The following is a 24,767-nucleotide window of genomic DNA, read 5'->3' as shown; positions in this document are numbered from 1 at the left end:
AGACTGTAATTGCTAGTTTGTAAGGTGCTTCAACAGAGGGGATAAAAACAATTTAATCAATTTTAGAATAACAAAATGTCTAAAAAGTCAAGGGGTACGAATACTTTCTGAATGCACTGTATCTGTAAGGTCAGTCGAACAGTGAATTTCAAACACAGATTCAACCACAAAGACCAGGGAGGTTTTACAATGCCTCGAAAAGAAGTGCACCTATTGGTACATGGATAAAAAATATAAAAAGCAGACAATGAATATCCCTTTGAATATGGTAAAGTTATTAATTACACTATGGATGGTGTATCAATACACCCAGTCACTACAAAGATAACACCGTCCGTTACCGTAGACGAAGAAAACCACTCTGTTATTTCATCTTGAGGCCAATGGTGACTTTAAAACAGTTACAGAGATGAATGGCTGTGATGGGAGATAACTGAGGATGGATCAACAACATTGTAGTTACTCCACAACACTAAGATAAAGAAGGAAGCCTGTACAGATTTTTTTTTTCCGAAACATGAATCCTGTTTGCAACAAGGCACTAAAGTAAAACTGCAGAAAAGTGTCAAAGCAAATTAACTTTTGTTCTGAATACAAAGTGTTATGTTTGGGGCAAATCCAATACAACTGACTACCACTCTCCATATTTTCAACCATATTGGTGGCTGCATCATGTTATGGGGGTGTTTGTAATCATTAAGGACTAAGGAGTTTCATTCTGGATAAAAAACAAACGGAATCGAGCTAAGCACAGGCAAAATCCTAGAGGAAATCCTGGTTCAGTCTGCTTTCCACCAGACACTGGATGATTAATTCACCTTTCAACAGGACAATTCCCTAAAACACAAGGCCAAATCTACACTAGTTCCTTACTGAGAAGACAGTGTATGTTCCTGAATAGTTACAGTTTTAAATTAGATATATTTTAAAATCTATTGCAAGACCTGAAAATGGTTGTCTAGCAATGATAAACAACCAATTTGACAAAGCTTGAATAATAAAAAATAAAAATAATGGACAAATGTTTTACAATCCAGGTGTGGAAAGCTCTCAGACTTATCCAGAAAGACTCAAATCTGCAATCACCAAATGTGCTTCTGCAAAGAATTGACTCAGGGGTGTGAATAATGGCACAGCGATCTAAGGCACTGCATCACTGCGTCACTACAGACACGGGTTCGATCCCAGGCTGTGTCACAGCAGGCCATGACCAGGAGACCCATGAGGCGGCACACAATTTTCCCAGCGTCGTCCGGGTTAGGGGAGGGTTTGGCTGGCCAGAATATCCTTGTCCCATCGTACTCTAGCGACTCCTTGTGGTGGGCTGGTCGCCAGATGGACGATGTTTCCTCCAACACATTGGTGCAGCTGGCTTCTGGCTTAGTGAGCAGTGTCCTCGTGTTTCGGAGTGTGTTTCGTACCAATTGAGGAGAGAAAGTTTTTAAAAAATTATCCCCAAGCAGACTAGGTGGAAAATATGCTGATGTGCCCTTGAACAAGGTACTTCACCGTTGTCACTCTGGATAAGAGTGTCTGCTAAATGACTAGAATGCATTTGAAACTTCACGCACAGGCACACTTTTGTATGACTTATAACATTATTTTCTGTGGGGGAAAAGTTGCTTGTATAATAAACACACCAAAATCCTCTGCTTTCAGTGTCAGGTAGAGCTCATTGTGCATTCCTCACACCAGGACAGAGGTGTCTCAGATGCAACAACACACTCACTCATCTTCACAAATTACAAGCAAGCTAGTTACAGTGCCTCCTAAAGAAATCGTAAAAAGAGGGTGGGCTATCAGCTGATCATTGACGTTGATGATTGATGTAAATCTGCGAGTTAGCTGGCTTAATTTATTTTACTGATTGTGATTTATTTCTCTATGTCTTTCTGCCTCTCTTTGCTGCGGTTATCAGCCAATCCGACTAAATATTGATGATGATTTAAATCAAGTGTTATCAAGTGTTAATCAAATGTTATGCTGCTGTGGCAGTACTGTTAATATTTAAACTAGGTAACTGGATTCACACACTTAACTGTCGACCACATCTCTCAAGCCATGCATATTTGGATACTGGTGCACATTCTCCTACACATCAGACTTAGAAAAAAGGTCGCTAATGGAATGGCGCAAGCTCTGTAAAGTCCATATCAACAACGGACGGGGTGGGGGGTGGAAAGCTTATCGAGTGGGTTCCGAACAACAATGACACAAAAAATCACAAAAAAGTACATTTTGGGGGGAAATTATACCACCACACAAAAGGGCACTTTGGAGACTGGAAAGGTAGAGCCCTATCTCTGCACGTGCCTGCTCATGTCAGCTATCATATCAATAAAACATCATACATACCTTGCCTCCACAAAGAGATAGAGAAAGACAGTGGATGGGAGAGATTGAAAGATATGTGGGGGAGGTGGCGATAGAAAAAAATAGGATAAAGATGCATTGTCTTTTCACACTTATAGTGTGACTGAGCGAATCCACTTGTAGTGTGACAGATTTAGTACAATTGTAGTGTGACTGATTTAGTCAACTTGTAGTGCGACTAAATTAATCCACTTATAGTGTGACTGAGCGAATCCACTTGTAGTGTGACAGATTTAGTACAATTGTAGTGTGACTGATTTAGTCATCTTGTAGTGCGACTAAATTAATCCACTTGTAGTGTGAATGAGCTTATCCACTTGTAGTGTGTCTAAGCTAGTCCACTTGTAGTGTGATTTAATTAGTCCACTTGTAGTATGACTGAGTTTGTCCATTTGTAGTGTGACTGAGCTAGTCCATTTGTAGTGTGACTGAGCTTGTCCACTTGTAGTGTGACTGAGCTAGTCCATTTGTAGTGTGACTGAGCTAGTCCATTTGTAGTGTGACTGAGCTTGTCCACTTGTAGTGTGACTGAGCTAGTCCACTTGTAGTGTGACTGAGCTAGTCCACTTGTAGTGTGACTGAATTTGTCCACTTGTAGTGTGATTTAATTAGTCCACTTGTAGTGCAACTAAGCTAGTCGACATGTAGCGCAACTGAGCTAGTCCACTTGTAGTGTGACAGAGCTAGTCCCCGTGTAGAGTGACTGAGCTAGTCCACTTGTCATGTGAATTAGTTAGTACACATGTAGCGTGACTGAGTTTGTCACCTAGAGGAACTATGGGAGGACTACAAAAAAAATGTAAACACCCTCGCTAGCACAGGGAAGAGAATAATTCTCCCCCGTACTACCTAAGGAGTATGTAAAGTTTCAGCCGACTCTTTCCCCTGAACGAGTACCTGAAGAAACTTTGCAATGACCGGAATGTCTCTTTTTGTGACAACTTTGATTTACTGTGGGAACAACCAGCACATTTTAAGAGACTGGATTATTTCCGGAAACATCCCAAACTGTTTTAGAGACTGATGGACAGGGTCTGGTATTGCTCCGGTTCTCCCTGTCAGAATAAGCAACAGAGGACTTGGAAAGCATATCAACTCCTGTAGAAATGGCACTATGGTTATTGTGAGTAACCTGATTTATGTTCCTTTAACTCTGCCATATACTGAGTTTATACAAACTTATCTCCCACCATTCTGATAGATTGGAGACTGTCATAAAACGTGGTTGTAACGTTAATCATTTGGTTGTTATTCCATTGGTTACCTCGAGGCAGATGCCCCAGGGGCAGAGTGGCCCACACTCATTGAATGTTAGAGCAATCACAAGTAGAACCTTTCTCGTGAATGACCTTATTACTGAGCACAAAGTTGATTGTGTGTGTTCTCACTGAAACATGGCTGCCAGACCCTGTCCATCAGACTGTAGTGCCGCTCTTATTGAAGCGTCCCTCTGCATTACAGCTTTTCATACTCTTATCAGCAAAGGCGAAAAGGGTGGGGGGACAGCCTCTATTTTTACTAATGCTCTCAGCTGTAAAGATATTTTGTTTGACGGCTTTGGGTCTTTTGGGCATCATGCTATACTGTTTAAATGTCAGCCACCAGTGCTGGCCTTAACCCTGTAAAGGCCATCAAAGCACTGCCCCACTTTTTTTACTGATCTGTCTGAACTATTGTGTATTGTCCTTGAGAGATATGATAAAATCATTGGGTTGGGCGATTTTAATATTCACGTTGACAAAGAGACTGACTCCAAGGCCATTAAATGTATGAATCTTTTGAGCTCTATGTGGACTTTATCCAATATGTTACTGGGCCCACCCTCTGGACCTCGTTATTACCACGACGCTTTCTATTGTTATGTCCTCTATTGTTGATGTTGCTTGATCTGATCAGCACTGTATTCTTTACTACTTTGTTGCCCACAGGGTATTACTGAACGCATTATTAAGCAACGCTATCTTACCTGTGAAGGTGCTACAGTTTTTGTGTATAAACAAAACTCCACCACCTATTCTGCCTTCCTCTTGGGATGATTTAGTTGACTTTAACAGCAAATTAAGGGCAACCATTGATGCCATAGCTCCAGTAAAGTTGAAAAAGTCCACAGCCAAATAGAGAGCCCTTTGGGTGAGTGAGGAAACAAATCAATTAAAGAGAAATTGTAGAAAGGCAGAGCGGAAGTGGAGAAAGTCAAAGCTGCACGTCCCCATTATGATATTCTGAGAGAGCAACTTGGGATACAGTATATAACAAGGCAATTAGAAATGCCAGACGTGCTCATTTTTCTAGCTTGATCACTATTAATCAGAATCATTTGAGGGTGCTCTTCTCAACCATTGATGGCCTGATAAATCCTACCCCCGCAAACCTATGTGAACTTTCCTCCACATCTAAATGTGATGAGTTTGCAGCATACTTCATAGATAAGATAACCAAGATGTGTCTGGATATCAGTCAAGCAAGGCCTGATGAGACGTTTGATGATATTTGCCCTAGCCTACCACGCAAAGGCACTATGGATTTATTTTCCATGGTTGAGACAGACATGCTCAGGAAAGTGATATTCCAACTTAAGCAGTCTACCTTCTCGATCCTATCTCCATCACATTCTTAAAAACGGTTTTATTTGCATATCTGAAGAAGTGCAAGCTGTTGCTAATCACAGGCACTTTCCCCACTGCATTAAAAACTGCTATGGTGAAACCCCTTCTGAAGAAAAGTCATCTAGATTCTTCAGCTCCTAGCAGTTTCCAGGCAATCCCCAACCTTCTATTTTTAAGAACAAATATTGCGAATTTGGTGTTCAAACAGCTAAATGATTTAAGTACCAACTGTATTTTTTTAAATGCCAATCTGGTTTGTGTCCAACACAGCACAGAAATAGCCTCAGTTAAAGCGAAAAATTATCTTAGAGCCAACACATGCCAAGCATCTCTCTGTACTCTTAGATTTAAGAGGTTCATTCGACACTGTTGAGCATCATGTCCTTCTAGACAGACTGGAGAGATTGGTTGGCCTATCTGGTCCAGTTCTAAATTAGTTTAGGACCTATTTAACTGGTCATGAGTTTTTTGTCACCCCTAGTGAACATAACTCAGAGTCAATACCATATCACGTGGCGTGCCACAAGGTTCGATTTTGGGTCCGGTACTGTTCAGTTTATATATGTTACCCCTTGGCAGTGTTATCAGATTGCACAGCATTGATTTTCACTGCTACACAGACAATACGCAACTTTACATTTCTGTGTTACAAGAGGATTTTAGATAAATTATTAGACTGTATTAGTGATTTAAATACTTGGATGGCTCACAACTTTCTCAAGCTAAATCAAGACAAGACCGAGGTACTTATTGTTGGAGCCAAAGCTCATAGGGAGAATCTAGCTGCACATTTTAATTTGCGGGCAATAAAGGTAAAACACCAGGTAAAACACCAAGGTGTTATTTTTGATTCTGAACAAAATATTGACTCACACAATAGGAATGTGACCAAAATTATATTTTTACCACCTGAGGAACATTGCCACGGTGCGGCCATTTCTCTCTCAGGCTGATACAGAGACATTCCTCCATGCTTTTATTACAAGAAGGTTTGAATATTGTAACACTCTCCTCTCTGGTCTACCCAAGAAATCCATTGGTCAACTGCAAAACATACAGAATGCTGCAGCACATGTACTGACCAAGACCAGACAGAGAGCACGTTACACCGGTTTTAATGTCTCTGCACTGGCTGCCTGTGAGTTTTAGAATTCATTTTAAGATTCTTCTATTGGTTTTTAAATCAATCCACGATTGTGCATCCCACTACATGTAAGACATGCTTTTACATTATGTACCCAGTAGGTCCCTCAGGTCCTCTGGCATTTTAACCACAGGAGGTTGGTATCAAATACATCAAACAAATGGTTTCCATTGTGTTTGATGCCTTTCCATTCGCTCCGTTCCAGCCATTATTATGAGACATCCATACCTCAGCCGCCTCCACTGCTTTTAACTATCCCAAAGCCTACGACCCAGAGGCATAGACAGGCAGCCTTTAGTTATTCTGCCCCCAGCCTCTGGAATAGCCTGCCAAAGAACCTGAGGGAAGCTGAAACTGTGAAAATATTTAAAAGAGATCTTAAAACATCTTTTTAGCTTTGGGTGCTTTTTAGGGTGCTTTTTAGTTGTTCAGTTTCTGTCATTCTGTCACGGTCGTCCTCCTCTTCGTCTGAAGAGGAGAGGCGAGAAGGATCAGAGGACCAATATGCGGCGTGGTAAGTGTCCATGGTAAAATCTTTAATAAAGAAAGACTGAACACTATACAAAAGAGTAACAAAAACAATAAACCAAATTCGACCGTGAAGCTACAAAATGAGACCTGTGCTGACAAGCCACTAACATAGACAATCACCCACAAACAAACAGTGCAACCCAGGCTACCTAAGTATGATTCTCAATCAGAGACAACCAATGACACCTGCCTCTGATTGAGAACCATACTAGGCCGAAAACATAGAAATGCCCCAAAACATAGAAAAACCAACATAGACTGCCCACCCAACTCACGCCCTGACCATAATAAATAAATACAAAACAAAGGAAATAAAGGTCAGAACGTGACAGTACCCCCCCCAAAGGTGCGGACTCCGGCCGCAAAACCTTGACCTATAGGGGAGGGTCTGGGTGGGCGTCTGTCCGCGGTGGCGGCTCTGGCGCGGGACGCGGACCCCACTTCACCATTGTCTTAGTCCGCCTCCGTGGCTTTCTCACCATGACCACCACTCTCAATGACCCCACTGGACAGAGGGGCTGCTCGGGACAGAGGGGCTGCTCGGGACAGAGGGGCAGCTGCTCGGGACAGAGGGGCAGCTGCTCTGGGCAGAGGGGCTCCGGCAGCGGCGCGGACAGGCGGGAGGCTCCGGCAGAGGCGCCGGACAGGCGGGAGGCTCCGGCAGCGGCGCCGGACAGGCGGGAGGCTCCGGCAGCGGCGCCGGACAGGCGGGAGGCTCCGGCAGCGGCGCCGGACAGGCGGGAGGCTCCGGCAGCGGCTCCGGACAGGCGGGAGGCTCCGGCGCCGGACAGGCGGGAGGCTCCGGCAGAGGCGCCGGACAGGCGGGAGGCTCCGGCAGCGGCGCCGGACAGGCGGGAGACTCCGGCAGAGGCGCCGGACAGGCGGGAGACTCCGGCAGAGGCGCCGGACAGGCGGGAGACTCCGGCAGAGGCGCCGGACAGGCGGGAGACTCCGGCAGAGGCGCCGGACAGGCGGGAGACTCCGGCAGAGGCGCCGGACAGGCGGGAGACTCCGGCAGAGGCGCCGGACAGGCGGGAGACTCCGGCAGAGGCGCCGGACAGGCGGGAGACTCCGGCAGAGGCGCCGGACAGACAGGACCACCTGCAGGGAGGAGACAGAGAGACAGCCTGGTGCGTGGGGCTGCCACAGGAACCACCAGGCTGGGGAGACCTTCAGGTGGGTTGGGGTTAAGAGGAGGCACCTGAAAGACCGGGCTGTGGGGGAGCACTGGAGCTCTGGTGCGCAACCTTGGCACCACTTCCCCAGGCTGGACAACCACTCTAGCCCGGACCCTCCAGAGTGCAGGCACAGGTTGAACCGGGCTTTGGGTAAGCACGGGAGATCTAGTGCTTACTACACGCACCTCTCCCTTCAGCTCCATTCCCACATTCGCCCGGCACGAGCGGAGCGCGGGCAGAGGACGCACTGCACCCTCCCAGCGCCCCGGAGACACAGCACGCAGAGCCGGCGCAGGATACCCTGGACCAAAACTGCGTACCGGCGACCAGACCCGCTGAGCAGGCACCATACGCCCTGGCTCGATGCCCGCACTCGCATGACACTCTCGGGGGGCTGTCCTATAGCGCACCGGGCTATGGACACGTACTGGCGACACCGTGCGCTTAACCGCATAACACGGTGCCTGCCCAGTATCCCGCTGCTTATAATAAGCACGAGGAGTGAGCGCAGGTCTGCTACCTGGCTTAGCTCCACCCCTCGTGTGCCCCCCCCCCCAAAAAAATGTTGGGGCTGTCTCTCGTACCTGTCGCACTGCCGTGCTGCCTCCTCATATCGCCGCCGCTCAGCTTTCGCTGCCTCCAGCTCTGCTTTGGGGCGGCGATATTCCCCAGCCTGTGCCCAGGGTCCCTCTCCGTTCAGTATCTCCTCCCATGTCCAGGAGTCCTGTGATACCGGCCGCTGTTGTTGCTGCTGCTGCTGCTGCTGTCGTCGCTGTTTTCTACCACGCCGCTTGGTCCTTGGTTGGTGGGTGATTCTGTCATGGTCGTCCTCCTCTTCGTCTGAAGAGGAGAGGCGAGAAGGATCAGAGGACCAATATGCGGCGTGGTAAGTGTCCATGGTAAAATCTTTAATAAAGAAAGACTGAACACTATACAAAAGAGTAACAAAAACAATAAACCAAATTCGACCGTGAAGCTACAAAATGAGACCTGTGCTGACACAAGCCACTAACATAGACAATCACCCACAAACAAACAGTGCAACCCAGGCTACCTAAGTATGATTCTCAATCAGAGACAACCAATGACACCTGCCTCTGATTGAGAACCATACTAGGCCGAAAACATAGAAATGCCCCAAAACATAGAAAAACCAACATAGACTGCCCACCCAACTCACGCCCTGACCATAATAAATACATACAAAACAAAGGAAATAAAGGTCAGAACTTGACACATTCTTTAGTTTTTTTATCTTGTGTTTGTTGTGTAGCAAATATTTCAGCTTTTATTTTCATCGTTTTTTTGTTTGTTTTTCCTGTAAAGCACATTGCGTTGCATTCCATGTCTGAAATGTGCTGTATAAATGAAGCTTTGATTTGACTTGTATTGTGACTGAGCTAATCCACTTGTAGAGTGACTGAATTAGTCTACTTGTATTGTGACTGAGTTACAATAGTCCTCTTGTTCTGTGACTGAGTTAGTCCACTTTTAATGGGACTGAGCTAGTCCACGTGTAATGTGACTGGATTAGTCCACTTGTCATGTGAATGAGTTAGTCCACTTGTAGTGTGACTGAGCAGGTCCACTTGTAGTGTGGCAGACTGAATTAGTCCACTTGTAGTGTGACAGAGTTACTGTAATCCCCTTGTAGTGTGACTGAGCAGGTCCACTTGTAGTGTGGCAGACTGAATTAGTCCACGTGTAGTGTGACAGAGTTACTGTAATCCCCTTGTAGTGTGACTGAGTTTGTCCACTTGTAGTAGGACTGAATTAATCCACTTGCCGTGGGACTGAGTTAGTCCCGTAACTGCAATAATTAAAGAGGAATATAGCCAAGGAGATTCCACCCAGTTAAAACAGAGTTTTTTATAATTTGTTTTATTTTGCTGTGCGTCAGCGAACAACATTTTCCACTTTCAGCGTTATCAGGTAGAGGGTGGGCGTTGATGTACAGTAGGCAATTTTTCCAGTCATGGACATGACTCGGATGAGTTTAACAATGAATAGGCTAATTATGGAATTCCATTCAAGCAGAGCTGGAAATAAGACTTTTCATCTGAGGGCATCACCTGATGGAGATGACACGGCCATCAATCAAATTACCCTGAACTCTGGTTCATATCTTTTCAAAACCTTACCTGTTCTTTGACCTCTCTCTCTTCCCTTTCTATCCACAAGCCAAAGTTTACATTAAATGATTTTATTCAATGCATTTTATTGTATTTTATTCTGTCTGTTGTTTTTCTCTGTGCCCTCTCTTCCCTCATTCCACTCTCCATTTCCAGACCCAGTTCAGCCAGAGTTTAGAGGCGGGGTTGTCCATGTCAGGCCTTGTGACTTTTGTAACTGAAATGTACAATTAGTTTAGAGCAGAGCTGGGGGGTTAGAACTTGGTTGAGACTCAGAGTCATAACAGTTCTAAACCATGGAGACAACCAAGGAACAACACAAAACATGCACATTCTAATTCCATGAAGGGACTATTTGTCACGTTCTGACCTTTATTTCCGTTGTTTTGTCATTATTTAGTATGGCCAGGGCGTGAGTTGGGGTGGGCAGTCTATGTTTGTTTTTCTATGATTTTGGGATTTGTATGTTTCGGCCTAGTATGGTTCTCAATCAGAGGCAGGTGTCATTAGTTGTCTCTGATTGAGAATCAAACTTAGGTAGCCTGGGTTTCAGTGTTTGTTGGTGGGTGATTGTCTATGTTGATTGCTTGTGTCAGCACAGTTCTCATTAGCTTCACGGTCGTTATTTCGTTTATTGTTTTTGTATAGTGTGTTTCAGTGTTTTCTTTATTAAATGGCAGGATGAACACAAACCACGCCGCATTTTGGTCCTCCGATCCTTCTCGCCTCTCCTCTTCAGATGAAGAGGAGGAAGACCGTGACACTATTAATAATGTCCAAAAGAACTGGACAGAAAAGAGAGAAAAGAGAGGGAATGGGGAGAAAGGGAGAGTGAGGTAGAAAGGGGATGGAAAGAGTGGGAGAGAAGGGAATGAAGATATATAAAAGGACATAGAGAGGAGAGTGAGGTAGAGAGGAAGATAAAGGGAGCAAGAGAGAAGGAGGAAATGTTAGAGAAACAAAAAGCAGAGTGAAGAGGAGGATGGTTGAGAGATGAGAAGAGCGCAGAGAGGTAGAGGTAGAAGTAGAGAGGTAGAGAGAAAGCAAAGAATGAAGAGCTGCTTCTGAGCCATTTAAGATGAATACAATGATACTCTGCCTCAATGACTCTACAAGTCACTCCACTCCATGAGAAGCCTTCTGAAAAAGTGTGTGTGTGTGTGTGTGTGTGTGCGTGGCCCATCCCAGAGAGATCAGTAGCAAGTCAAAAAGAGCTCTAAACACACGCACTTAGCACACATCACTTTAATCATACATTTACATATGTACGTATGTATTATTATTTATTATCTATGTGTCCTTCATTTATAAACAGAGGCAAGAAAAAGTATGTGAACCCTTTGGAATTACCTCGATTTCTACATAAATTGGTCCTGAAATTTGATCTGGTCTTCATCTGAGTCACAACAACACACAAATTATTGTATTTTTCTTGTCTATATTGAATACATACTTTAAACATTCACAGTGTAGGTTGGAAAAACTATGTTGGAGTATTAGAGTTAGGAGTCAGCTAACCTGGAGTCCAATCAATGAGACGAGATTGGAGATGTTGGTTAGAGATTGGAGATGTTGCCCTATAAAAAACACTCACAAAATTTGAGTTTGATATTCACAAGAAGCATTTCCTGATGCTAACCATGCCTCGAACAAAAGAGATCTCAGGAGACGTAAGATTAAGAATTGTTGACTTGCATAAAGTTGGAAAGGGTTACAAAAGTATCTTTAAAAGCCTTGATGTTCATCAGTCCACGGTAAGACAAATTGTCCATAAATGCACTGTTGCTACTCTCCCTAGGAGTGGCCATCCTGCAAAGATGACTGCAAGAGCAAAGTGCAGATTGCTCAATGGGATTAAGAAGAATCCTAGAGTGTTAGCTAAAGACTTACAGAAATATCTGGAACATGCTAACATCTCTGTTGACGAGTCTACGATACGTAAAAAATTAAACAAGAATGGTGTTCATGGGAGGACACCACAGAAGAAGCCACTGCTGTCCAAAGGAAGGAACACACAACACTATGTGTGGAGAAAAAAAGGCACAGCACACCAACATAAAAACCTCATCCCAACTGTAAAGTATGGTGGAGGGAGCATCATGGTTTGGGGCTGCTTTTCTGCCTATCAAGACATTTTGCAGGAGAATGTTAGGCTATCTGTCCGCCAATTGAAGCTCAACGGAAGTTGGGTGATGCAACAGGACAACGACCCAAAACACAGAACTAAATCAGCAACAGAATGGCTTCAACAGAAGAAAATACGCCTTCTGGAGTGGCCCAGTCAGAGTCCTGTCCTCAACCCGATTGAGGTGCTGTGGCATGACCTCTTGAGCAATTCACACCAGACATCCCAAGAATATTGCTGAACTGAAACAGTTTTGTAAAGAGGAATGGTCCAAAATTCCTCCGGACCATTGTGCAGGTCTGATCCGCAACTATAGAAAACGTTTGATTGAAATTATTGCTGCCAAAGGAGGGTCAACACGTTATTAATCCAAGGGTTGGCATACTTTTCCCACCCTGCACTGTGAATGTTTACATGGTGTGTTCAATAAAGACATGAAACTGTATAATTGTTTGTGTGTTATTAGTTTAAGCAGACTGTGTTTTTCTATTGTTGTGACTTAGATGAGGATCAGATCAAATTGTATGACCAATTTATGCAGAAATCCAGGTAATTCTAAAGGGTTCACATACTTTTTCTTGCCACTGTAAGTGACATTTTCAGAGAAAGATAGGTTTTTGTCAAGTGAGTCCTGTCCCAAGGTTGCAACAAATAGTTGCATGGCATAGGCTGGCTGTTTGTGTAAATCATTTATAAATCAATTAATCAAACCATTTCATTTTACTATGGGAGTCCTGAGAGGTGCGTATCAGTGTTCCCTCAGTGTTGCGTAGAACGGACCTTTTCAATTGGCTGAATGTGCTGAGCTGCTTTATTAGATAGCATACTACAGTAGTTAACTATTTAAATAATAGTATCTACTTGTTAACATCAAGGTTAGACTGCGTAGGGTGTGTGTGTGCGTGCACGTGTTAGTATGTGTTGACTCAAGAGATTTATGTGAATAACAGCTTCAGCATTAGCAGAGTTGACCTTGAGGTCAGGTATTTTACTATTGGCAGACCACCCTTACACTCAAGTCAGACAGACTATGCAGTCCACACAAGCACCACATTCATTCACTAACACAGAGAGAGAGAGAGAGAGAGAGAGAGAGAGAGAGAGAGAGAGAGAGATTTCCATATGGAGCTCTCTACACATAACAAGTGTGTTTGTAGCCATAGTAATGAGAGAGGGTAATTCCTAGCAGCCAGTGGTGGTTTGGCTCTAGCTGTAAGTGTTGCTGCTAGTAGAAACAGATCTAGAACTATGTTCTGTATCTATCTGTAGGATATTTGCTGGCACTAGTGATTTCCAGGTGGCCTTGTTTGAGTGAGTGAGTGAGTGAGTGAGTGAGTGAGTGAGTGAGTGAGCTAGAGGGAGAGAGAGAGATGATGGTGAGAATACAGCCTTCACTCTGATACGTGCTAATTCCTCACATCCTTAATCCACAAATGAATACCCTTTCTCTACCTCGTCCTTCTTCTTCTGCCTTCCTAGTAGGAAGCTGGGGGGCCCTGGAAACCACTGATCGATTCCTGGTGTTCCAGGGGGAAGATAATGAATGTGGGAACCAGAGCCAGTTGAAGTGGAGCAACTCCCCAAAGGGAGGGGCTTAGTTTTAATTAGCCAACTTTAATGGGGCAGGGGTGAGCGAAAGAGAGAGAGAGCGATGGAGACAGAGAGGAGCAGAGAGAGATACGGGCTTTAAGTGTCTCTGTTGCAGGATTAGCATTGAACCCACTAATACATGAACTCTACTCTACTAAATAACCATATATCAAAGGAATGTCCCGTGGAAACCTGTTTGTAGAGCAACAACACAGTACTCTGGCTAGCCATGGCTTCACTCACACTGATTTCTGAGGGGGCAAAAATACCCCCGCTACTGTAGCTGTGTGAAGTGAAATTAGATCATGTTTCCTGAGGCCCTATATAACTGTGACCCACCAGTTTTAATCTAACTTTGATACACTATATATACAAAAGTATATGGACAAATTAGTAGATTCAGCTATTTCAACCACACCCATGCTGACAGAAAATTGAGCACACAGCCATGCAATCTCCATAGACTTACTGAAGAGCTCAGTGACTTTCAACTTTGTACCGTCATAGGATGCCACCTTTCCAGCAAGTCAGTTCATCAAATTTCTGCCCCCGTTAACTGAAAGGGCTGTCTAGGAGCAACAACAGCTCAGACGGGAAGTGGTAGGCCACACAAACTCACAGAACGGGACTGCCAAGTGCTAAAGCGGGTAGTGCGTAAAAATCATCTGTCCTCGGTTGCAACACTCACTACCGAGTTCCAAACTGCGCCTGGAAGCAACAAGAACTGTTCATCGGGAGCTTCATGAAATGGGTTTCCATGGCTGACGAGCCGCACAAGCCAAAGATCACCATGCCAATGCCAAGCGTCGGCTGGCGTGGTGTAAAGCTCGCCGCCATTTGACTCTGGAGCAGTGAAAAGGCGTTCTCTGGAGTGATGAATCAAGCTTCGCCATCTGGCAGTCTGACAGACGAATCTGGGTTTGGCGGATGCCGGGAGAACGCTACGTGCCAGAATGCATAGTACCAACTGTAAAGTTTGGAATAATGGTCTGGGACTGTTTTTCATGGTTCAGGCTAGGCACCTTAGTTCCAGTGAAGGGTGAACGCTACAGCATAAAATTATATTCTAGACGTTTCTGTGCTTCCAACTTTGTGGCAACAGATTTGTGAGGTCCCTTTGCTGTTTCAGCATGACAATGCCCCCGTGCACAAAGCGAGGTCCATACAGAAGTGGCTTGTCCAGATCGATGTGGAAGAACTTGACTGGTCTGCACAGAGTCCTGATCTCAACCCCATCTAACAACTTTGGAATTAATTAGAACACACACTGCGAGCCAGGCCTAATCGCCCAGCATCAGTGCCAACCTCACTAATGCTCTTTCTCACTGTCCCTCTTTCTTTGTTGGCTCTCTCTCATCTAATGCTTGTCTCCCCCTCTAGACTCTATTCCCAGCCCTGCGGTGTGATGGGAATACCAGTGTGTGAGTTGACGATAGTGTGAATGACAGTGGTTGCGAGTGCATCCATGGTTATACCAGTCTCCTCTCTCACTGAGAAAATCCCAGTCTCAGCCCAGTAGGGGAGAGTGGGGTAAAATGAGCCCTTTTTACATTCAGCACCACTCTGTCAATGGAAATAGATACTGTGTCAATTGATTAGACATGATTTAGAAAGGCACACACCTGCCTTTATAAGGTCCCACAGTTGACAGTTCATGTCAGAGCAAAAACCAAGCAATGAGGTCGAAGGAATTGTCCGTAGAGTTTAGAGACAGGATTGGATCGAGGCACAGATCTGGGAAAGGGTACCAAAAAATGTTTGCAGCATTGAAGGTCCCCAAGAAACCAGTGGCCTCCGTCACTCTTAAATGGAAGAAGTTTGGAACCACCATGACTCATCATAGAGCTGGCCACCCAGCCAAACTGAGCAATCGGAGGAGAAAGACCTTGACCAAGAACCTGATGGTCACTCTGACAGAGCTCCAGGGTTCCTTTGTGGAGATGGGAGAACCTTCCAGAAGGACAACCATCTCTGCAGCACTCCACCAATCAGGCCTTTATGGTAGCGTGACCAGACGAAAGCCACTCCTTAGTAAAAGACACATGACAGCCCGCTTGGAGTTTGCCAAAATGCACCTAAAGGACTCTCAGACCATGACAAACAAGATTCTCTGGTCTGATGAAACCAAGATTGAACTATTTGGCCTGAATGCCAAGTGTCATGTCTGAAGGAAACCTGGCACCATCCCTATGGTGAAGTATAGTGGTGGCAGCATCATTATGTGGGGATGTTTTCAGCGACAGGGACTGGGAGACTAGTCAGGATCGAGAGAAGGATGAACCTAGCAAAGTAAAGAGAGATTCTTGATGGAAACTTGCTCCGGAGCGCTCAGGACCGTAGACTGGGGTGAAGGTTCAACTTCCAACAGGACAACAACACTAAGCACGTTTTGCAGAGAACAATGGGAGAAAATCCAGGTGTGTCGCGCTTGTAGCGTCAAACCCAAGAAGATTTAAGGCTGTGATCGCTGCCAAAGATGCTTCAATAAAGTTGTTAGTTAAGGGTCTGAATACTTATATAAATGTCATATTTCTGTTTTTTATTTGCAAACATAAAAAAACAGTTTTTGCTTTGTTATTATGGGGTATAGTGTGTAGATTTATGAGGGGGGGAATTATTTAATACATTTTAGAATAAGGCTATGATGTAACAAAATTTTTTTAAAGTGAAGGGGACTGAATGCTTTGGAATGGAATGGTCTTCCTACCCTTGTGAGAGACGCGGACTCGGTCTCAACCTTTAAGTCTTTACTGAAGACTCATCTCTTCAGTGGGTCCTATGATTGAGTGTAGTCTGGCCCAGGAGTGTGAAGGTGAACGGAAAGGCTCTGGAGCAACGAACCGCCCTTGCTGTCTCTGCCTGGCCGGTTCCCCTCTCTCCACTGGGATTCTCTGTCTCTAACCCTATTACAGGTGCTGAGTCACTGGCTTACTGGTGCTCTTTCATGCCGTCCCTAGGAGGGGTGCGTCACTTGAGTGGGTTAAGTCACTGACGTGATCTTCCTGTCTGGGTTGGCGTCCCCCCCCCCCCCTGGGTTGTGCCGTGGCGGAGATCTTTGTGGGCTATACTCGGCCTTGTCTCAGGATGGTAAGTTGGTGGTTGAAGATATCCCTCTAGTGGCTTCCAGAAAACTAGCGCCCCGCCCCGATTCATTGGTCCAATTGAGATTGATCATGTCATTAACCCCTCTGCTGTGCATCTGACTCTCTCAAAATCTACCCCACCTTCCATGTGTCTTTGATTCCTGTTCCTGTCTCCTGTTCCACATCTCACCACCCTGCTACCCTGTTCTGGATTCAACTTTGGATTCCCCCCCGGACCTGTATACCCTGTCCCAACCCAGCTCACTCCAACCTCAGCCTCCACATCTGGTTTCCTACAACTCCTCCGAACTTCCCTGAATCTGCACTTCATCTCTCCCTGTTACAATAAATATCTTGGTTCATTCATCCCTGTTTTCTGGTCTGAGTCTGCTCTTGGGTTCCCCTGTGCTGCTCTGGCTAACACATATGGAATTATGTAGTAACCAAAATATTGTTAAACAAATCAAAATATATTTTAGATTTTAGATTCTTCAACGTAGCCACCCTTTGCCTTGATGATAGCTTTGCACACTCTTGGCATTCTCTCAACCAGTTTCATGAGGTAGTCACCTGGACTGCATTCCAATTAACAGGTGTGTCTTGTTAAAAGTTCATTTGTGGAATTTATTTTTCTTAATGCATTGGAAATATACTTCTCCCATACTTCTCGCAAATAAACTCAAAAGGGAGGATGCTATGAAATAACAATTTTGATCTGAATGTGCAAATTGTCAAAAACATATCCGCAAGGTAGATGGATTCCTTTGAATATGTTATTGAACCATAAACAGATAAGGCTCATTAATCTATACGGTCCAAATAATAATGATCCACGTTTATTTGAAAATATATACAGTGTATTCGGAAAGTATTCAGACCCCTTGACTTTTTCCACATTTTGTTACTTTACAGCCTTATTGTAAAATGTATTAAATTGTTTTCTTCCTCATCAATCTACACACAATACTCCATAATGACAAAGCAAAAACGGGTTTTTATACATTTTTGCTCATTTATTATATATAAAACGGAAATATCTTATTTACATAATTATTCCGACCCTTTGCTATGAGACTTGAAAATTAGCTCAGGTGAATCCTGTTTCCTCTGATCATCCTTGAGATGTATTTTACAACTTGATTGGAGTCCACCTGTGGTAAATTAAATTCATTGGACATGACTTGGAAAGGCACACACCTGTCTATGTAGTCCCACAGTTGACAGTGCATGTCAGAGCAAAAACCAAGCCATGAGGTCGAAGGAATTGTCGGTAGAGTTCCAAGACAGGATTGTGTCGAGGCACAGAACTGGAGAAGAGTACCAACAAATTTCTGCTGCATTGAAAGTCCGCGAGAACACAGTGACCTCCATCATTCTTAAATGGAAGAAGTTTGGAACCACGAAGAATCTTCCTAGTGCTGGCTGCCTGGCCAAACTGAGCAATCGGGGCAGAAAGGCCTTGGTCAGGGAGGTGACGAAGAGCCCGAAGGTCACTCTGACAGAGCTCCAGCGTTCCTCTTTGGAGATGGGATAACCTTCCAGAAGGACAACCATCTCTGCAGCACTCCACCAATCAGGCATTTATGGTAGAGTGGCCAGATGGAAGCCACTCTTCAGTAAAGGCACATGACAGCCAGCTTGTAGTTTGCCAAAAAGCATCTAAAGGACTCTCAGACCATGAGAAACAGATTCATTGGTCTGATGAAACCAATATTGATCTCTTTGGCCTGAATGCCAAGTGTCACATCTGGAGGAAACCAGGCACCATCACTACGGTGAAGCATGGTGGTGGCAGCATCATGATGTGGGGATGTTTATCAGCAGCAGGGTCAGGGGAGACTAGTCAGCATCCGGGAAAAGATGAACAGAGCAAAGTACAGAGAGATCCTTGATGAAAAGCTGCTCCAAAACACTCAGGACCTCAGACTGGGGTAAAGGTTCACCTTCCAACAGGACAAAGACCCTAAGCACACAGCCAAGACAATGCTGGAGTGGCTTCGGGACAAGACTCTAAATTTCCATGAACCTGATTGAACATCTCTGGAAAGATCTGAAAATAGCTGTGCAGCGACGCTCCCCATCCAAGCTGACAGAGCTTGAGAGGATCTGCAGAGAAGAATGGAAGAATGTCCCCAAATACAGGTGTGCCAAGCTTGTAGCATCATACCTAAGAAGAATCTAGGCTGTAATCTCTGTCAAAGGTTTCAACAAAGTACTGAGTAAAGGGTTTGAATACTCATGTAAATGTGATATTTCCGTTTTTTTTGTTTTATAAATTTGCAAACATTCCTTAAAACCAATTTTAGCTTTTGTCATTATGGGGTAGGGTGTATAGACTGATGAGGAACATTTTCTGTTTAAATTAATTTTAGAATAAGGCTGTAACGTAACAAGATGTGGAAAAAGTCAAGGTGTCTGAATACTTTCTGAATGCATTGTATAATAATTAATCAAGCCTACAAACAATACAATACTCTATTATTATGGGGGGAGATGATATTACAGTTTTAAATACCTCAATGGACTGTAATGTAAATCACAATAAAACTATCACGCACTTAAATAAATCACGAATATCATGGATATATTGGAACTAGTGGATGTACGGAGGCATAAATGTCCTGCCCTAGTGAGATATACTGTACATGGCGGAGGCTCAATCAAGCTAGTCGTCTTGACTACTTTCTTATGTCATTTTCGCTGGCACCAAAAGTTTAAAAAGTGTTGATAGTGGACAGAATGCAGTAGGACAATCAAATAATTGGCATATACAGTGCCTTGCGAAAGTATTCGGCCAACTTGAACTTTGCGACCTATTGCCACATTTCAGGCTTCAAACATAAAGTTAAATAAATAAACTGTATTTTTTATTGAAGAATCAACAACAAGTGGGACACAATCATGAAGTGGAACGACATTTATTGGATATTTCAAACTTTTTTAACAAATTAAAAACTGAAAAATTGGGTGTGCAAAATTATTCAGCCCCTTTACTTTCAGTGCAGCAAACTCTCTCCAGAAGTTCAGTGAGGATCTCTGAATGATCCAATGTTGACCTAAATGACTAATGATGATAAATACAATCCACCTGTGTGTAATCAAGTCTCCGTATAAATGCACCTGCACTGTGATAGTCTCAGAGGTCCGTTAAAAGCGCAGAGAGCATCATGAAGAACAAGGAACACACCAGGCAGGTCCGAGATACTGTTGTGAAGAAGTTTAAAGCCGGATTTGGATACAAAAAGATTTCCCAAGCTTTAAACATCCCAAGGAGCACTGTGCAAGAGATAATATTGAAATGGAAGGATTATCAGACCACTGCAAATCTACCAAGACCTGGCCGTCCCTCTAAACTTTCAGCTCATACAAGGAGAAGACTGATCAGAGATGCAGCCAAGAGGCCCATGATCACTCTGGATGAACTGCAGAGATCTACAGCTGAGGTGGGAGACTCTGTCCATAGGACAACAATCAGTCGTATATTGCACAAATCTGGCCTTTATGGAAGAGTGGCAAGAAAGCCATTTCTTAAAGATATCCATAAAAAGTGTAGTTTCAAGTTTGCCACAAGCCACCTGGGAGACACACCAAACATGTGGAAGAAGGTGCTCTGGTCAGATGAAAACAAAATTGAACTTTTTGGCAACAATGCAAAACGTTATGTTTGGCGTAAAAGCAACACAGCTGAACACACCATCCCCACTGTCAAACATGGTGGTGGCAGCATCATGGTTTGGGCCTGCTTTTCTTCAGCAGGGACAGGGAAGATGGTTAAAATTGATGGGAAGATGGATGGAGCCAAATACAGGACCATTCTGGAAGAAAACCTGATGGAGTCTGCAAAAGACCTGAGACTAGGACGGAGATTTGTCTTCCAACAAGACAATGATCCAAAACATAAAGCAAAATCTACAATGGAATGGTTCAAAAATAAACATATCCAGGTGTTAGAATGGCCAAGTCAAAGTCCAGACCTGAATCCAATCGAGAATCTGTGGAAAGAACCGAAAACTGCTGTTCACAAATGCTCTCCATCCAACCTCACTGAGCTCGAGCTGTTTTGCAAGGAGGAATGGGAAAAAATTCAAGGGGGCCGAATACTTTCGCAAGGCACTGTACATTACTCTTACATAATTTCCACATGGGTGAGGTTATTGGAAATTGAATCAAAGCCTATTGGATGACAACTTGTTTTTAACTAGGACCGAAGACTGACTTTTTCAGACATAACATAGGTATAGCAGATCCCCTTATTGTACGGGACACTTTTAAATGTGCCTTTAGAGACCATGCAGTTCAATACTCATCTTTAAAACAAAAGCAGTTTCGGGTCAACAGTTCATATTAACAAAGGAAATAGAGGGACTAACAGTACAGATGGATAGCAATAAAAAATTATACCAGGCACATAATCAGTTAAAGCAAAAACAACTGGAGGAACTTATTAAAGAATGATCAAGTGTAATATATTATAAAACATTTAAAAAATTGATGGAAAATGGGGGAAAATGTACTATATATTTATTTTTATCTTCAACATAGAAATGCTACCAAAAATAATAACTGAAACATGTTACAAATGATGGAGTCACCATTGATTCAACAAACAATATTTTGAAAGAGGACGCAAAGTACATTAAACTTATGTTTTCGTTTCAGTCTCCTCCATCTCTACTAACCGAAGTTAATTATAGGGTTGTTTTTCTATTAATAATGTAAAATTAACAGCTGTACAGAAAGCCTCATGTGAATGCCAAATTACAGAGGAGGAACTTGCATGCAATTCAAGCCTTTAAGTCCAGGGGAAAATCCAAATATGGATGGCATACCAGTTGGGGTATATCAAACCTTTTTTGATGTACTCAGCGGTCTGTTATTGGCATGTTTACCACTCCAATAAATATGGCAGATTATCAGCTACTCAACAAGGTCTGATTCCACTATTACTGAAACAGGACCCAGGTGGTAAACAGAAAGATTTCAGTGTTGTGATGCACAAATTCTAGCAAAATGCATAGCGCATAGAAATATAAAGGTATTGTTGGATATTATTCATCCTAATCAGACATGGACGATACGGTGATAAGATAATATAAGACAAGTACTGGAAACAATATAACACTTTGAAAAATCTGTGAAACCAAGCCTGGTATTCATCGCTGACTTTGAAAAGGCTTTTTTTTAAATTATGATTGTAATTTATATATAAATGCCTGTAATATTTCAATTTGGGAGAGTCTCTTATACAGTGGGTTAAAGTTGTATAGTAACCCTAGGTGTAAAATAGTAAATAATGGCTACTTCTCAGAAAGTATTAAACTGTCAAGAGGGGTAAAACAAAGCTGTCTACTATCGGCATATCTATTTATTATGGCCATTGAAATGTTAGCTATTCAAATCAGATCCAACAGTAATTTCAAGGGACTGGCTAGAAATACAGGACTTAAAAACAAAGGCGTAATTATACGCTGATGATTCATGTTCTTTTAAATCCAAAATGTGGATCCCTCCACAGCCTCATAGAGTATCTAATTGTTCTAACTTCTCTGGATTACAACCAAATGATGATAAGATATTACATATTGGACCACTAAAAATAAAACTTTTACATTACCGTGTTGTTTACCAATGAAATGGGCTGATGGTGAAGTGGACATTCTCAGTGTTCATATCCCAAAAGAAAGGCTCTCGCTAAAATACATTTTAATAGAAAGTTAGCAAAATAGATAAGATAATGCTACCATGTAAAGGAAAATACCTGTCTATTTGTCCAAAAAAATCACCCTGATTAACTCTTAAATCATATCCCAGTTTACCTATTTGCTTATGGCCCTGTCTACACCTAAAGACTTGTTTTTTTTAAATATACGAGCAAAAACATATTAATATTTACTTGGAATGGCAAACCACACAAAGTTAAACGGGCCCATTTATATATTGAATAAGAATTCAGAGGGCAGAAATGATTAAATATTAAAGCATTAGACCTCTCAATAAAGGCTTCAGTCATACAAAAGCTATACTTAAATCTGAACTTGTAACGGCTTTCTTCCTGGGAAGGAGAGGCGGACCAAAACGCAGCATGGTTAGAGTTCATGTTAATTTAATAAGGTAACTCGAACAGGATACAAAACAATAAACGTGAAAACCGAAACAGTCCTAACTGGTGCATAAAACACAAAGACAGGAAACAACCACCCACAAAACCCAACACAAAACAGGCTACCTAAATATGGTTCCCAATCAGAGACAATGACTAACACCTGCCTCTGATTGAGAACTATATCAGGCCAAACATAGAAATAGACAAACCAGAAACACAACATAGAATGCCCACCCAGCTCACGTCCTGACCAACACTAAAACACAAAAGAACTATGGTCAGAACGTGACAGAACTGGTTTTAGAATGATTAATCCCGTGTTCAAGAAAGGCCTTTTTCCCTTTATTCAGATTCCAACCTCTCACCTTCGGTTATTTGAAAATGAGATCATATCCAAAATATACAGTGCCTTGCGAAAGTATTCGGCCCCCTTGAACTTTGCGACCTTTTGCCACATTTCAGGCTTCAAACATAAAGATATAAAACTGTATTTTTTTATGAAGAATCAACAACAAGTGGGACACAATCATGAAGTGGAACGACATTTATTGGATATTTCAAACTTTTTTAACAAATCAAAAACTGAAAAATTGGGCGTGCAAAATTATTCAGCCCCCTTAAGTTAATACTTTGTAGCGCCACCTTTTGCTGCGATTACAGCTGTAAGTCGCTTGGGGTATGTCTCTATCAGTTTTGCACATTGAGAGACTGACATTTTTTCCCATTCCTCCTTGCAAAACAGCTCGAGCTCAGTGAGGTTGGATGGAGAGCATTTGTGAACAGCAGTTATCAGTTCTTTCCACAGATTCTCAATTGGATTCAGGTCTGGACTTTGACTTGGCCATTCTAACACCTGGATATGTTTATTTTTGAAACATTCCATTGTAGATTTTGCTTTATGTTTTGGATCATTGTCTTGTTGGAAGTCAAATCTCCGTCCCAGTCTCAGGTCTTTTGCAGACTCCATCAGGTTTTCTTCCAGAATGGTCCTGTATTTGGCTCCATCCATCTTCCCATCAATTTTAACCATCTTCCCTGTCCCTGCTGAAGAAAAGCAGGCCCAAACCATGATGCTGCCACCACCATGTTTGACAGTGGGGATGGTGTGTTCAGGGTGATGAGCTGTGTTGCTTTTACGCCAAGCATAATGTTTTGCATTGTTGCCAAAAAGTTCAATTTTGGTTTCATCTGACCAGAGCACCTTCTTCCACATGTTTGGTGTGTTTCCCAGGTGGCTTGTGGCAAACTTTAAACGACACTTTTTATGGATATCTTTAAGAAATAGCTTTCTTCTTGCCACTCTTCCATAAAGGCCAGATTTGTGCAATATACGACTGATTGTTGTCCTATGGACAGAGTCTCCCACCTCAGCTGTAGATCTCTGCAGTTCATCCAGAGTGATCATGGGCCTCTTGGCTGCATCTCTGATCAGTCTTCTCATTGTATGAGCTGAAAGTTTAGAGGGACGGCCAGGTCTTGGTAGATTTGCAGTGGTCTGATACTCCTTCCATTTCAATGTTATCGCTTGCACAGTGCTCCTTGGGATGTTTAAAGCTTGGGAAATCTTTTGTATCCAAATCCAGCTTTAAACTTCTTCACAACAGTATCTCGGACCTGCCTGGTGTGTTCCTTGTTCTTCATGATGCTCTCTGCGCTTTTAACGGACCTCTGAGACTATCACAGTGCAGGTGCATTTATATGGAGACTTGATTACACACAGGTGGATTGTATTTATCATCATTAGTCATTTAGGTCAACATTGGATCATTCAGAGATCCTCACTGAACTTCTGGAGAGAGTTTGCTGCACTGAAAGTAAAGGGGCTGAATAATTTTGCACGCCCAATTTTTCAGTTTTTGATTTGTTAAAAAGGTTTGAAATATCCAATAAATGTCGTTCCAC

The sequence above is a fragment of the Oncorhynchus clarkii genome, chromosome 6 (genome assembly GCF_045791955.1).
Source record: "Oncorhynchus clarkii lewisi isolate Uvic-CL-2024 chromosome 6, UVic_Ocla_1.0, whole genome shotgun sequence".
NCBI classification, from domain to species: Eukaryota; Metazoa; Chordata; class Actinopteri; order Salmoniformes; family Salmonidae; genus Oncorhynchus; species Oncorhynchus clarkii.
Note: the sequence above shows the minus strand (reverse complement) of the source record.